Genomic DNA, 14,455 nt, shown 5'->3' on the forward strand with positions numbered 1-14,455 from the left:
GTGTGTGTATGTATATATACCTATTTTTCTCTCACGACAGATCCTAACAATCACACAAACGCAAACTAAACACTATATTCGAAATTTGCAACAAGAAACCTAGCACATTATCATTCCTGAATACTATAAACATAAAAATCAAAAATGGCACTCTCGTTTTCTCAAGTACGAATGCATATGTCACCTTAAATGGTAGCGATTTTTTTTAATAAGGATCGTATCATTAATCAAAGAAAATTCCTATAATTAAATATTACTTGCTTTATATTCGTGAAGGACCGGTGGCGTTGAAGTGAAGAACTGTGTGGCTTTTCTTGCAGTTCTGGTGTCACTGTTCGCACTTTTGCTTTTCATTTCATAACGAGGTGTGACGTAGAGTTCCTATGCAATGATTTTCGTAAAGGGTAGATCCCGCCAGCGAGAACTTACCTACGTACTTGACTAAAAGATCATATCAATTTGCTATTTTCTTCGTTCTTGATGTTATTATGACCGTTATTATTATTTTAATTTTCATGATCATATCCGCAGTCATTGGCATTACCATCATTATAATTACTATTATCATCCTGATTATTACTGTAATCATTTCTCAAAAAAATTCCGTTCCCACTCCCTTCCTACCCCAACTTTACCCAATAATTGGTCAAGCTAAAATGTCAGGATTGTAAGCCCGAAGTGTCCAGCTGTTTATTTTATATTAGAACAAAACTAACAAACGAAGCTGGAGCAATAATAATCCAATACTTCTGTACTGAGTAATAAATTATATGGTTAATACGCAGTTTGTCTAAAATCATATTTCCCTCCCTTCTCTCTATTGCTCTTTCTCTCTCTCTTTCTCCTCTCCCTCCCTCTCTTTATACTATTATTATGATAATTATTGTCATAATCATTGTCTATTTTATCATCATTATATATGTTATCTCCTTTTCATTATTATCATCATTATCCTTTTCATGATTATTATATGAGTTTTTAAAACAAAGCGTGGTTTCGATCCACGGTCCTCCGGGTTATGAGCCCGGCACGCTTCCACTGCGCTACCTTGTTAGGTAATCTGACTAGAATGATATATAACTATTCTTAGCATTTCGTAAATAGCCTTATCTCTTTCATCATTGATAATATCATCATTATCATTCTTTGCATATGCACGTCTGCCATTATTACTATGACTGAAAAGCTATCATTTTTCTTTCTCATTTCTGTTTCATTATTTCGCTATGCATTTGGCTCTCGTATCTATATAATCATCATTATTACAATTATTACTATTGTTACGGATATCTTTATTGTGACTCTCCCTATCATCATTGTCAATATTATCACTGTCCTTTTATACTTATCAATGGTACCGTCATCATTATCATTATTATTACCGTAATTATCATTTTTATCATTATCATTATTTATATGATTATTATGATTTTTTCATTATTATCATTATAACTGTTTCTGTAATCATCAGCATTAGTTTTTTACAATTATTTTGTTAATCATTATCATTATCAATAATATTATAATCATTATCATTATCAATATTATTTTAATCATTATCATCATTAATATTAATACCACCGCTGTCATTATCATTAGCATCATTATCATTACTCATAGCAGCATTAGCATAATCCTTACTATAATTATAATCATTATTCTTATCCTTATCAGTTTCATGATTACTATATTACGATTGTTTTAAAAAGTGCAGAAAAAAACTGTTTAGCTGTTATCATCTCGATAATCCTCATTTCTCTGTTATTTTATTGTTCTGAACGATATTACTATTATCTATTATTATATTTTTACTATTATTATTATACTTTCGCTCCTAAGCTTCTTATCATTGTTATCATTATCATAATCGTTATGATTCATTATCATTACTTACTGTTGTCATTTTTGTTATTTCCAACTTTATTATAATTTGAATATGCTTCACTTCTATATGAAAAAGAATATGAAAAAATAAAATTTACAATCTATTTAAAACAGAATAATGATAATAATAAACTTTAAAAAATAAAATTACTTTCCCTTGTAACAAAGCATGGTTTCGATCCACGGTCCTCCGGGTTATGAGCCCGGCACGCTTCCACTGCGCTACCTTGTTTTATGTTCTCATTAGAACAATGTATAATTATTCTTAGCATATTATGATTAGCCTTATCTCTGTCATCATTACTAATATCATCATCTTAATCATTCTTAGCATATAATCATGTCTGCCATTATTCCTACGACTGAAATCATTTTTTCTCTCATTTCTGTTTCATCATCTCGCTGTGCACTTGGTTCTCGTATCTATATAATCATTATTATTAAAATTATTACTATTGTTAAGGATATTTTTATTGTGAATCTCCATATCATCATTGTTCATACTATCACTGCCATTTTATATTTTTTATCAATGGTACCGTCATTATCTTTTTTAGTATCATAGTTATTATTCCCATTATCATTATTGTTATCATATTCTAATTTCAGCCGCAGACCATATTAAAATCACTATCATCATTATTCTCATATCCATTAGCATGGGTATCCCGAAAGCAAGAAGTCCTCAGGAAAAGTTTGTATATTTGTATATGACATAAAAATCACTGAGGCTGAATATGTTTTAAGAACTTCAGTTCCTCCCCACACAAATATGCATATCTATTCGTGTTGTGAATCATGAATTTGTCTGTTTTAATACACTGAATAGCGAAATAAATGCCGAAGATTTGTTTGTCGCTATGGAATATCTCGTGTGGATTAGAATAGATAGATACAATGAATAACCTTCTACAAAATATTTGGATTATTTAGCCTCAAACTGCTGATCCTCCCCTTAGTGCTATAGCCTCTCTCCAGCGTCTCTCTTATCCAGGTATGTATGTATGTATATATATGTTTATGTTTACATGTACATTACTCTCTGCTATCAATCATCTATTTTTTTTTCTCACGACAGATCTTAACAATCACACAAAGCAAACTAAATATTGTATACTCAAAAATTAGAAGTAAAAATGGCACATTCGTTTTCTCAAGTACAAATGAATATGTTTGACTTCAATGGCAGCGAGAATTGTGATAAGAATTGGATAATTCATCAAAGAATGTTTCTATAATCAAATATTGCTTGCTTTATATTCGTGAAGGACCGGTGGCGTTGAGGTGAAGAACTGTGTGGCTTTTCTTACAGTTCTGGTGTTACTGAACGCACTTTTGCTTTTCATTTCATAACGAGGTGTGACATAGAGTTCCTATACAATGATTTTCACAAAGGGTAGATCCCGCCAGCAAGAACTAAACAGGAAATATGATTTTCAAGAGAACTTACCTACCTACTTGCTGCTTGCTTATGTAGTAAATTTCCCACAAAACTAAAAACAGAGAGGAGAGAGAGATTAAGGCAGTGAGAAGGAAGATGAGAGAGAAAAAACAAAACAAAGTAGAGAAGGAATATAAGAGAGAAAGAGAGAGATACAGGCAGAGAGAAGGAATATTTGAGAGAGAGAGGGAGAGAGAGCAGAGAGCGAGAGACTAAAACAGAAAAGCAGACAGACAGAGAATAATGACCAAAGTGCAAAGAGAGTGACTGATGCATTCATACAAAGAACAGAAATAGGTAACATGAAGAAGGATGAAGTAAAGAAATGGAAATGGAAGAAGGAAAGCAATTAAATCAAGAGTGATTGACTGGATGATAAAGAGATATGGGGATAGACAGAGTGAGAGAAGAGAGACTAATAATGATAATAAGCGCTGATGAGAATGATAGGATAAAACAGTAATAATACAATAATATGAAGATAAGTATCATAGTAATAGTAGCTTTGGTTTTGATAACAACAATGATAATGATTATTTTTATATTTTTAATATTATTTCTTTCTAACGCAAATGCTCATCCCGCAATCATCTTAAATTAACTGGATGGGTAGATGGACTAAATTTGACAAGAGGCAAGGTGATGTCTGAGAAGCATATACTCATGCCAAAAACATATATATGTATGTACGCTTGTGTTATGGAACTATTCACACACACACACATAAGCATAAACGAAATTTTTGAGATAAATTTCTTATTTTGCCCTTGACCATAATGGATGAAATTTAGCTGAACATAAAGTTGGTTATGCTCGGTCTTATTCTCGGTCACACACACATACACACACACACACACACATGTACATCATTAGTCACAGAGCAAAAAACAACCTCGCAAAGTCATCGATATTATAGTCTTAGTCATTTTTAATTTCGTTACTAACATCTTGAATATATTCCGTTGAAATTAAATTCGTGGTTAACAGTATCATCATTACCGTAATTATCAATGTCATTATTATTATCATTACTGTAATTGTTGTTTTCTTCATTATCATTATCTCTATTATCATTACCATTATCAATATCATTATTATCATTGTCATTATTTGTTATCACTTAATCGTTATCATTACTACTATTGTCATTATTATTATCATTATTATTTTTTGTGTAATTATCATTACTGTTTTATAATTATTTTGATTATTATTATCAATACTATTATAATCATCATTAGCATCAGTTTTCATCATAATTACTATTACTACCATCGCTGTCATTATTTTTATCATTATTATCATTACTCATAATAGTATTAGCATTATCCTTACTATCATTATAATCATTATTGTCATTATCATCTATTTCAGTTTCATTATTTGCGTTATCTCATTTTTATTATAATTATCATTATCATTTTCATGATTATTATATTATGTTTTAAAGAATGCAGAAAAGCACACGATTCACTGTTTATCTATTATCATCTTGGTTATCCTCGATTTTATTGTTCTAAGCGATATTACTATTATCGTTACTCTTGTTCTCAAGCTTCTCATCATTGTTATCGTTATTGTTACCATTATCATCACTTCTTGTTGTTGCTGCTGCCATTTTTGTTGTTCTTATCACCAGCTTTATTCTAATTTGAATATGCTTCACTTCTATATGATTTTTAAGAATATGAAAAAATAAAATTTACAATCTATTTAAAATAAAATAATTATAACTCTGTAACAAAGCGTGGTTTCGATCCACGGTCCTCCGGGTTATGAGCCCGGCACGCTTCCACTGCGCTACCTTGTTTTGTGATCTCATTAGAACAATGTGTGATTATTCTTTGCAGATCATGATTAGCCTTATCTCTGCCATCATTACTAATATCATCATCTTTATCATTCTTTGCATATAATCATGTCTGCCATTATTCCAATGACTGAAATAATTTTTTCTCTCATTTGTTTCATTATCTCGCTGTGCACTTGTCTCTCGTATCTATATAATCCATATTATTACAGTTATTACTATTGTTAAGGATGTTTTTATTGTGAATCTCCTTATCATCACTGTCAATACTATTACTGACATTTTATATTTTTACCAATGTTACCGTAATCATCTTGGTATCGTAATCATTATTATCATCGTTATCATTATTATTATCATTATCATTATTATTATCGTTATCATTATTGTTATCATCTAATTTCAGCCGCAGACGATTTTAAGTCACCATTATCATTGTTCTCATATCCATTAGCATGAGTATCCCGAAAGCAAGATGTCCTCAGGAAAAGTTTTTATATTTGTATATGACCCGAAAATCAGTGATTCTAAATATATTTTAAGAACTTCATTTCCTCCATACACATGTACACACATCCATATTATCCCTACTTGAGTGACTTTAATTAGTTCATAAATTACTTAAGGTAATATATATGATTTTGTGATAAAGGACATATACCAATTATTTCTGCACTAATACATAAATTGTAAACAGACGGACATTGACACAGAAGGGAAATGAACATTGCATAAATGACAAATAAAAGTAGAGAGGGAGATGAACTACTCATTTCCTCAGAATGAACAAGATTTTTGTTACCAAGATATCAGATATGCAGCCAATGAATGTATTGGGAGTCGATTCTTAGACTTTGGATATTCACCCTCCTAGGAACCACCAAGCTTGTAGTTGAAACAAATAAACACGTGTTTTCTCGCTCAGCTGTTCGAATGTGGATGCGTCTGCTCACAGAAACACCAAGACTCACGGAATAATAATAACGAAAACTATAATCAGATTTTAGCACAAGATAAAGGGCATTCAGAATAATCGAATCGAGTTATATTTACTGTTTCGTAACTCATTATCCAGTATTGACTACGTGATAGGCGCTGCACACACACAAACAATTATTAGTCATCTATATCACTGTAATTCTACGTTTAGATATTGAATAATATTATGTAGAATGTTTACTTTCTTAATTAAACGTATATGTAACTTTCACTTTCAACTCGCTTGCACACTCATTCTCTCCCTCGCTCGTTTATTCTCTCTCTCTCTCTCTCTCTGACTTGTAAACTAACATACAAATTATGGAAAAAAACGTTTACCTGTTGGTCGCATTCGTATCAGGGATATACTTTAATATATTGTGAAATTTACCGCTATTGACATTTTCGGTTTAAGTCATCAGAGAGATTTCTGACTTTCTCTCCCTACCTCCCTCCCTCCCTCTCTCTTCCCCTCCTTCCCTCTCTCCTTCCCTTCCTCCCTCTCTCCTTCCCTCTGTCAGTCTTTGCTTGTATATTGATGAATATATATAGAGAGAGATGGATATGCATAAAAATATATATGCTTGCACGTGTGTTTACATTATATTCTGAATGTATATGTATCTTGGAATATCTCTCTCATTCACTCTATCAGCTCATTCGCTGACTCTCATTAATCAAATAATTAATTCGTTCATTCATTCACTTTCTCACTCTCTCGCATTCATTCTAAATTCACTCACTCACGCACCAATTAATGGCTTCGTTCATTCCTTCTCTCTCTCTCTCTAGATAGGCATATATAATACATACATACATATATATATATATATATATATATATATATATATATATATATATATATATATATATATATATATATATATATATATATATTTGTGTGTGTGTGTGTGTACACTGAATGTATATATATACTCTCACTCTCTCTTTCTCACTGGTCTCTAATAAGTGTCGTAGCTTTGTGTTAGTCAGAACTGGCCAAATTGTGCCAAAATATATCACATGTAACAAGTGATGATCAAACAACAAATGCATACTTTAAAGGCAGAACTAATTTACTCTTAAGAAGAGTTCGTCGTGATGGAGGAATGGTTAACGGTGTGGCTTGGAATTTCCGAGACCTACGTTCGAGACTGTTCCATGCCAAGTGTGGAATCATACGTAGGCCCATTTTTCGTGTTTATTAATTGTGGTATTACATATTCCGTTGTCTCCTGTCAATCAAATTAAATCGTTGTGAAACAAAAACTAATCATAAATATTATCTCGTAATTTGCGATCATTATATAATATTTTCTAAATTTCCATGATTTTCATTCTTATTATTGGCATCGTTATTGCTTTATTTATGATAGAAAACTCCTCAAGGGAGTGTTTTACACAATAAGGAATTTTGCTTATCTATGCGATGTTTGTCAAGTATTTATCATTATTTAGTGCTCTCTCTCTCTCTCATATCAATAATGATAATACTCCTAAGAAACTTAGAGCTATGCTAAGTATTGTTATAACGCTAATGGTATTATGTATAGATATACACACGATGCACATGTATATATATACATACATATATATACATATGCATATATATGTATGTATATAAGCATATAAAATACAGAAAAATACCCGATTCATTGTTTATCTATTATTATTTTCATTATCCTCACTTTTCTATTATATTATTGTTCTAAGCGTTATTAATATTATTGTTACTTTTGCTCTTCTCACCATTGCTATCGTTATCATCACATTGTTGTTGTTGCTGTCATTTTTGTTCTTTTTATCACCATCTTTATTATAACTTTAACATGCTTCACTTCTTTAGATATTTTAAGAATATGAAAAAATCAAAATAAGTAATTTATCCAAAACAAAATAATGATAATAATAAACTTTAAAAATAAACATTTAGAAGATGTAACAAAGCGTGGTTTCGATCCACGGTCCTCCGGGTTATGAGCCCGGCACGCTTCCACTGCGCTACCTTATTAGGTAATCTGGTTCGAATAATATATAATTATTCTTAGTATTTCGTAAATAGCCTTATTTCTGACATCATTAATAATATTGTCATTATAATTCTTTGCAGATGCACGTCTGCCATTATTACTATGACTGAAAAGCTATCATTTTTCTTTCTCATTTCTGTTTCATTATTTCGCTATGCATTTGGTTCTCGTATCTATATAATCATCATTATTACAGTTATTACTATTGTTACGGATATCTTTATTGTGACTCTCCCTATCATCATTGTCAATGCTATCACTGTCCTTTCATACTTATCAATGGTACTGTCATCATTATCTTTATTATTACCGTAATTATTATTTTTATCATTATTATTATTTATATGATTATTATGATTTTTTCATTATTATCATCATAACTGTTTCTGTAATCATCAGCATTAGTTTTTACAATTATATTGTTAATCATAATCATTATCAATACTATTATAATCATTATTATCAATATTATTATAATCATTATCATCATTAATATTATTACCACTGCTGTCATTATTATTAGCATCATTACCATTACTCATAGTAGTATTAGCATAATCCTTACTCTCATTATAATCATTATTATTATCCTTATCAGTTTCATGATTACTATATTTTGATTGTTTTATAAAGTGCAGAAAAAACTGTTTAGCTGTTATCATCTCGATTATCCTCATTTCTCTGTTATTTTATTATTCTAAGCGATATTACTATTATCTATTATTATACTTTTACTACTATTATTATACTTTTGCTCTTAAGCTTCTTATCATTGTTATCATTATCATAATCGTTATGATTCATTATCATTACTTACTGTTGTCATTGTTGTTTTTATTTCCAACTTTTTTATAATTTAAATATGCTTTACTTCTATATGAAAAAGAATATGAAAAAATAAAATTTACAATCTATTTAAAAGAAAATAATGATAATAATAAACTAAAAAATAAAATTCATATCCCTGTAACAAAGCGTGGTTTCGATCCACGGTCCTCCGGGTTATGAGCCCGGCACGCTTCCACTGCGCTACTTTGTTAGGTAATCTCATTAGAACAATGTATAACTATTCTTTGCATATCATGATAGCCTTATCTCTGGCATCATTACTAATATCATCATCTTTATCATTCTTTGCATATTATCATGTCTGCCATTATTCCTACGACTGAAATCATTTTTTCTCTCATTTCTTTTTCATTATCTCGCTGTGCACTTGGCCCTCGTATCTATATAATCATTATTATTACAATTATTACTATTGTTAAGGATATCTTTATTGTGAATTTCCATATCATCATTATTAATACTATCACTGCCATTTCTTATTTTTTATCAGTGGTACCGTCATTATCTTTTTTAATATCATAACTATTATTATTATCATTATCATCATTGTTATTGTTAGCAGACCATATTAAAATCACTATTATCATTATTCTCATATCCATTAGCATGGGTATCCCGAAAACAAGAAGTCCTCAGGAAAAGTTTGTATGTTTGTATATGACATAAAAATCACTGAGGCTAAATATGTTTTAGGAACTTCAGTTCCTCCCCACACAAATACGCACATCTATTCGTGTTGTGAATCATGAATTTGTCTGTTTTAATACACTGAATAGCGAAATAAATGCCTAAGATTTGTTTGTCGCTATGGAATATCTCGTGTGGATTAGAATAGATAGATACAATGAATAACCTTCTACAAAATATTTGTATTATTTAGTCTCACACTGCTGATCCTCCCCTTAGTGCTATAGCCTCTCTCCAGTGTCTCTCTTATCCAGGTATGTATGTATGTATATATATGTTTATGTTTACATGTACATTACTCTCTGCTATCAATCATCTATTTTTTTTCTCACGACAGATCTTAACAATCACACAAAGCAAACTAAACATTGTATATTAAAAAAATGAGAAGTAAAAATGGCACATTCGTTTTCTCAAGTACAAAGGAAAATGTTTGACTTCAATGGCAGCGAGAATTTTAATAAGAATTGGATAATTAATCAAAGAATGTTTCTATAATTAAATATTGCTTGCTTTATATTCGTGACGGACCGGTGGCGTTGAGGTGAAGAACTGTGTGGCTTTTCTTACAGTTCTGGTGTTACTGTACGCACTTTTGCTTTTCATTTCATAACGAGGTGTGACGTAGAGTTCCTATACAATGATTTTCACAAAGGGTAGATCCCATCAGCGAGAACTAATCAGGAAATATGATTTTCAAGAGAACTTACCTACCTACTTGCTGCTTGCTTATGTAGTAAATTTCCCACAAAACTAAAAACAGAGAGGAGAGAGAGATTAAGGCAGTGAGAAGGAAGATGAGAGAGAAAAAAAGACAAAGTAGAGAAGGAATATAAGAGAGAGAGAGAAAGATAAAGGCAGAGAGAAGGATGATGAGAGAGAGAGAGGGAGAGAGAGCAGAGAGCGAGAGACTAAAACAGAAAGGCAGACAGACAGACAGAGAATAATGACCAAAGTGCAAAGAGAGTGACTGATGCATTTATACAAAGAACAGAAATATGTAACATGAAGAAGGATGAAGTAAAGAAATGGAAATGGAAGAAGGAAAACAATGAAATCAACAGTGATTGACTGGATGACAAAGAGATATGGGGATAGGCAGAGAGTGAGAGAAGAAAGACTCTGATAATAAGCGCTGATGAGGAATAGGATAAAACAGTAATAATACAATAATATGAAGATAAGTATCATAGTAATAGTAGCCTTGGTTTTGATAACAACAATGATAATGATTATTTTTATATTTTTAATATTATTTCTTTCTAACGGAAATGCTCATCCCGCAATCATCTTAAATTAACTGGATGGGTAGATGGACTAAATTTGACAAGAGGCAAGGTGATATCTGAGAAGCATATGCTCATGCCAAAAACATATATATGTATGTACGCTTGTGTTATGGAACTATTCACACACACACATAAGGATAAACGAATTTTTTAGATTAATTTCTTATTTTGCCCTTGACCATAATGGATGAAATTAAGCTGAACATTATGGAGTTGATTATGCTCGGTCTTATTCTCGGTCACACACACACACACACACACACACACACACACACACACACACACACACACACACACACATGTACATCATTAGTCACAGAGCAAAAAACAACCTCGCAAAGTCATCGATATTATAGTCCAAGTCATTTTTGATTTCGTTACTAACATCTTGAATATATTCCGTTAAAATTAAATTTGTGGTTAACAGTATCATCATCACCGTAATGATCAATGTCATTATTATTATTATCATTACTGTAATTGCTGTTTTCTTCATTATCGTTATCTCTATTGGCATTATCATTATCAATATCATTCTTATTATTGTCATTATTTGTTATCACTTAATCGTTATTACTACTATTGTCATTATTATTATCATTATTATTATTTTTTGTAATTATCATTACTGTTTTATAATTATTTTGATTATTATTATCAATACTATCATAATCATCATTACATCAGTTTTCATCATAATTACTATTACTACCATCGCTGTCATCATTTTTATAATTATTATCATTACTCATAATAGTATTAGCATTATCCTTACTATCATTATAGTCATTACTGTCATTATCATCTATTTCAGTTTCATTATTTGCGTTATCTCATTTTTATTATAATTATCATTATCATTTTCATGATTATTATATTATGTTTTAAAGAATGCAGAAAAGCACACGATTCACTGTTTATCTATTATCATCTTGGTTATCCTCGATTTTATTGTTCTAAGCGACATTACTATTATCGTTACTCTTGTTCTCAAGCTTCTCATCATAGTTATCGTTATTGTTACCATTATCATCACTTATTGTTGTTGCTGCTGCCATTTTTGTTGTTCTTATCACCAGCTTTATTATAATTTGAATATGCTTCACTTCTATATGATTTTTAAGAATATGAAAAAATAAAATTTACAATCTATTTAAAACAAAATAATAATAATAAACTTTAAAAAATAAAAAGACCTTTAACCCTGTAACAAAGTGGTTTCGATCCACCGTCCTCCGGGTTATGAGCCCGGCACGCTTCCACTGCGCTACCTTGTTTTGTAATGTCACTAGAACAATGTATAACTATTCTTAGCATATTATGATTAGCCTTATCTCTGCCATCATTACTAATATCATCATCTTTATCATTCTTTGCATATTCTGTTTCATTATCTCGCTGTGCACTTGGCTCTCGTATCTATATAATCCTTATTATTACAGTTATTACTATTGTTAAGGATGTTTTTATTCTGAATCTCCTTATCATCATTGTCAATACTATTACTGACATTTTGTATCTTTTACCAATGTTACCGTAATCATCTTGGTATCGTAATCATTATTATTATCATTATCATTATTATTATCATTATCATTGTTATTATCGTTATCGTTACTGTTATCATCTAATTTCATCCGAAGACGATTTTAAGTCACAATTATTATTGTTCTCATATCCATTAGCTTGAGTATCCCGAAAGCAAGATGTCCTCAGGAAAAGTTTTTATATTTGTTTACTCATCCATGTTATTCTTACTTGATTGACTAATTAGTTCATAATTTCTTTAAGGTAATATATATGATTTTGTGATAAAGGACATTACCAATTATTTCTACACTAATACATAAATTGTAAACAGACGGACATTGACACAGAAGGGAAATGAACATTGCATAAATAACAAATGGAAGTAGAGATCGAGATGGTCTCCTCATTTCCTCAAAGTGAACAAGATTTTTGTTACCAAGATATCAGATATGCAGCCAATGAATGTATTGGGAGTCGATTCTTAGACTTTGGATATTCACCCTCCTAGGAACCACCAAGCTTGTAGTTGAAACAAATAAATACGTGTTTTCTCGCTCAGCTGTTCGAATGTGGATGCGTCTGTTCACAGAAACACCAAGACTCACGGAATAATGATAACGAAAAACTATGGTCAGATTTTAGCACAAGATAAAGGGCATTCAGAACAATCGAGTTATACTTACTGGTTCGTATTTTATTATCAAGTATTGAGTTCGTGATAGGCGCTGCACACAACACACACACGATCATAAATCATCTATATATTCACTGTAATTCTGCGTTTAGGTAATAAGTAATACAGTGTAACATGTTTTCTGTTAGTGAATCAGAAAAAATAATTTCATTAGTTCGATTAACGCTACTAGATGGTGGAGCAACGAGAACCATTTACAAAGGTCTCAGCGAATATACAAAAACTTAATTGATTTAACTGCCATACACAGATGTTTAAAGAATGAAACATTTTCGTGCTTCAAGAAATATAATGGCTTAATATGTAAAATACTCGCCATAATTAATCTAGCATTGTAGGGTCCCTGACGATCGCTTTTTTTCAACATTACTTCAGTATTTCAAACGAGTTGCAACTGTTCGCACGAAAATCCTTGTTATGAATTAAACTTCCTTAGGAAGAAGACGTACATATGATCTTTTTTGGTGCAATGGATCAAAATGAAAAGGATATAAATGATTTCATAATAATTAAATACTTTGAATGTCAAAATTGGTAGAGAGAGAGACAGACAGAATGATAGAGAGAATGAGAGAATTAAAGTTATATATATATATATATATATATATATATATATATATATATATATATATATATATATATATATATATATATATATATGATAGACAACCTTCCTTGATAAACATATTAACTGCTAGATAAATAAATAGATATATTATGTAGATGTATATAAAGAGATAGAGAAAGGTTGATAGATAGATAGATAGAGAATGTTTGTATGTATATATGATGAATGATAAATTGTTCAACCTCTTCTGTGCAACCTATTCGATACATCATTTACTTGAAATTACCAAGAGTATTATAATCTTGAATATCGGGGCCTGCGTGCGATTCCATAGTTGGCATGGAACAGTCTGGAACTTTGGAATTTATAAAGACGTGGAAAAATATTGTAAGAGAAACCAAACGATGAAATAATAATCGTAATATTTTTTTATAATAATAATAAGAAGAATAATGATAATAATAATAATAATAATAATAATAATAATAATAACAATAATAAGAATAATAATAATAAGAAGAAGAAACACAAAAATGAAAAATGGGCCTACGTGTGATTCCACACTTGGCATGGAACAGTCTCGAACGTGGGTCTTGGAAATTCCAAGCCACACCGTTAACCATTCCTCCATCACGACGATCTCTTCTTATTTCTAAATTAGTTCTGTCTTTAAAGTATGCATTTGTTGTTTCATC

At 30.6% G+C, this 14,455-nt stretch overlaps 2 non-coding genes across 2 annotated transcripts; both read right to left on the bottom strand.

Moving 5' to 3' along the window:
- Window positions 1-5,063: 5,063 nt before the first annotated feature.
- On the bottom strand, window positions 5,064-5,135 carry TRNAM-CAU (transfer RNA methionine (anticodon CAU)). The gene has a single exon. It is a non-coding gene; the product is annotated as a tRNA-Met (tRNA).
- Window positions 5,136-9,110: 3,975 nt separating this feature from the next.
- On the bottom strand, window positions 9,111-9,182 carry TRNAM-CAU (transfer RNA methionine (anticodon CAU)). Its single transcript has one exon. It is a non-coding gene; the product is annotated as a tRNA-Met (tRNA).
- Between the last annotated feature and the right edge of the window lie 5,273 nt (window positions 9,183-14,455).

Source organism: Penaeus vannamei, chromosome 3, assembly GCF_042767895.1.
Source record: "Penaeus vannamei isolate JL-2024 chromosome 3, ASM4276789v1, whole genome shotgun sequence".
NCBI lineage: Eukaryota > Metazoa > Arthropoda > Malacostraca > Decapoda > Penaeidae > Penaeus > Penaeus vannamei.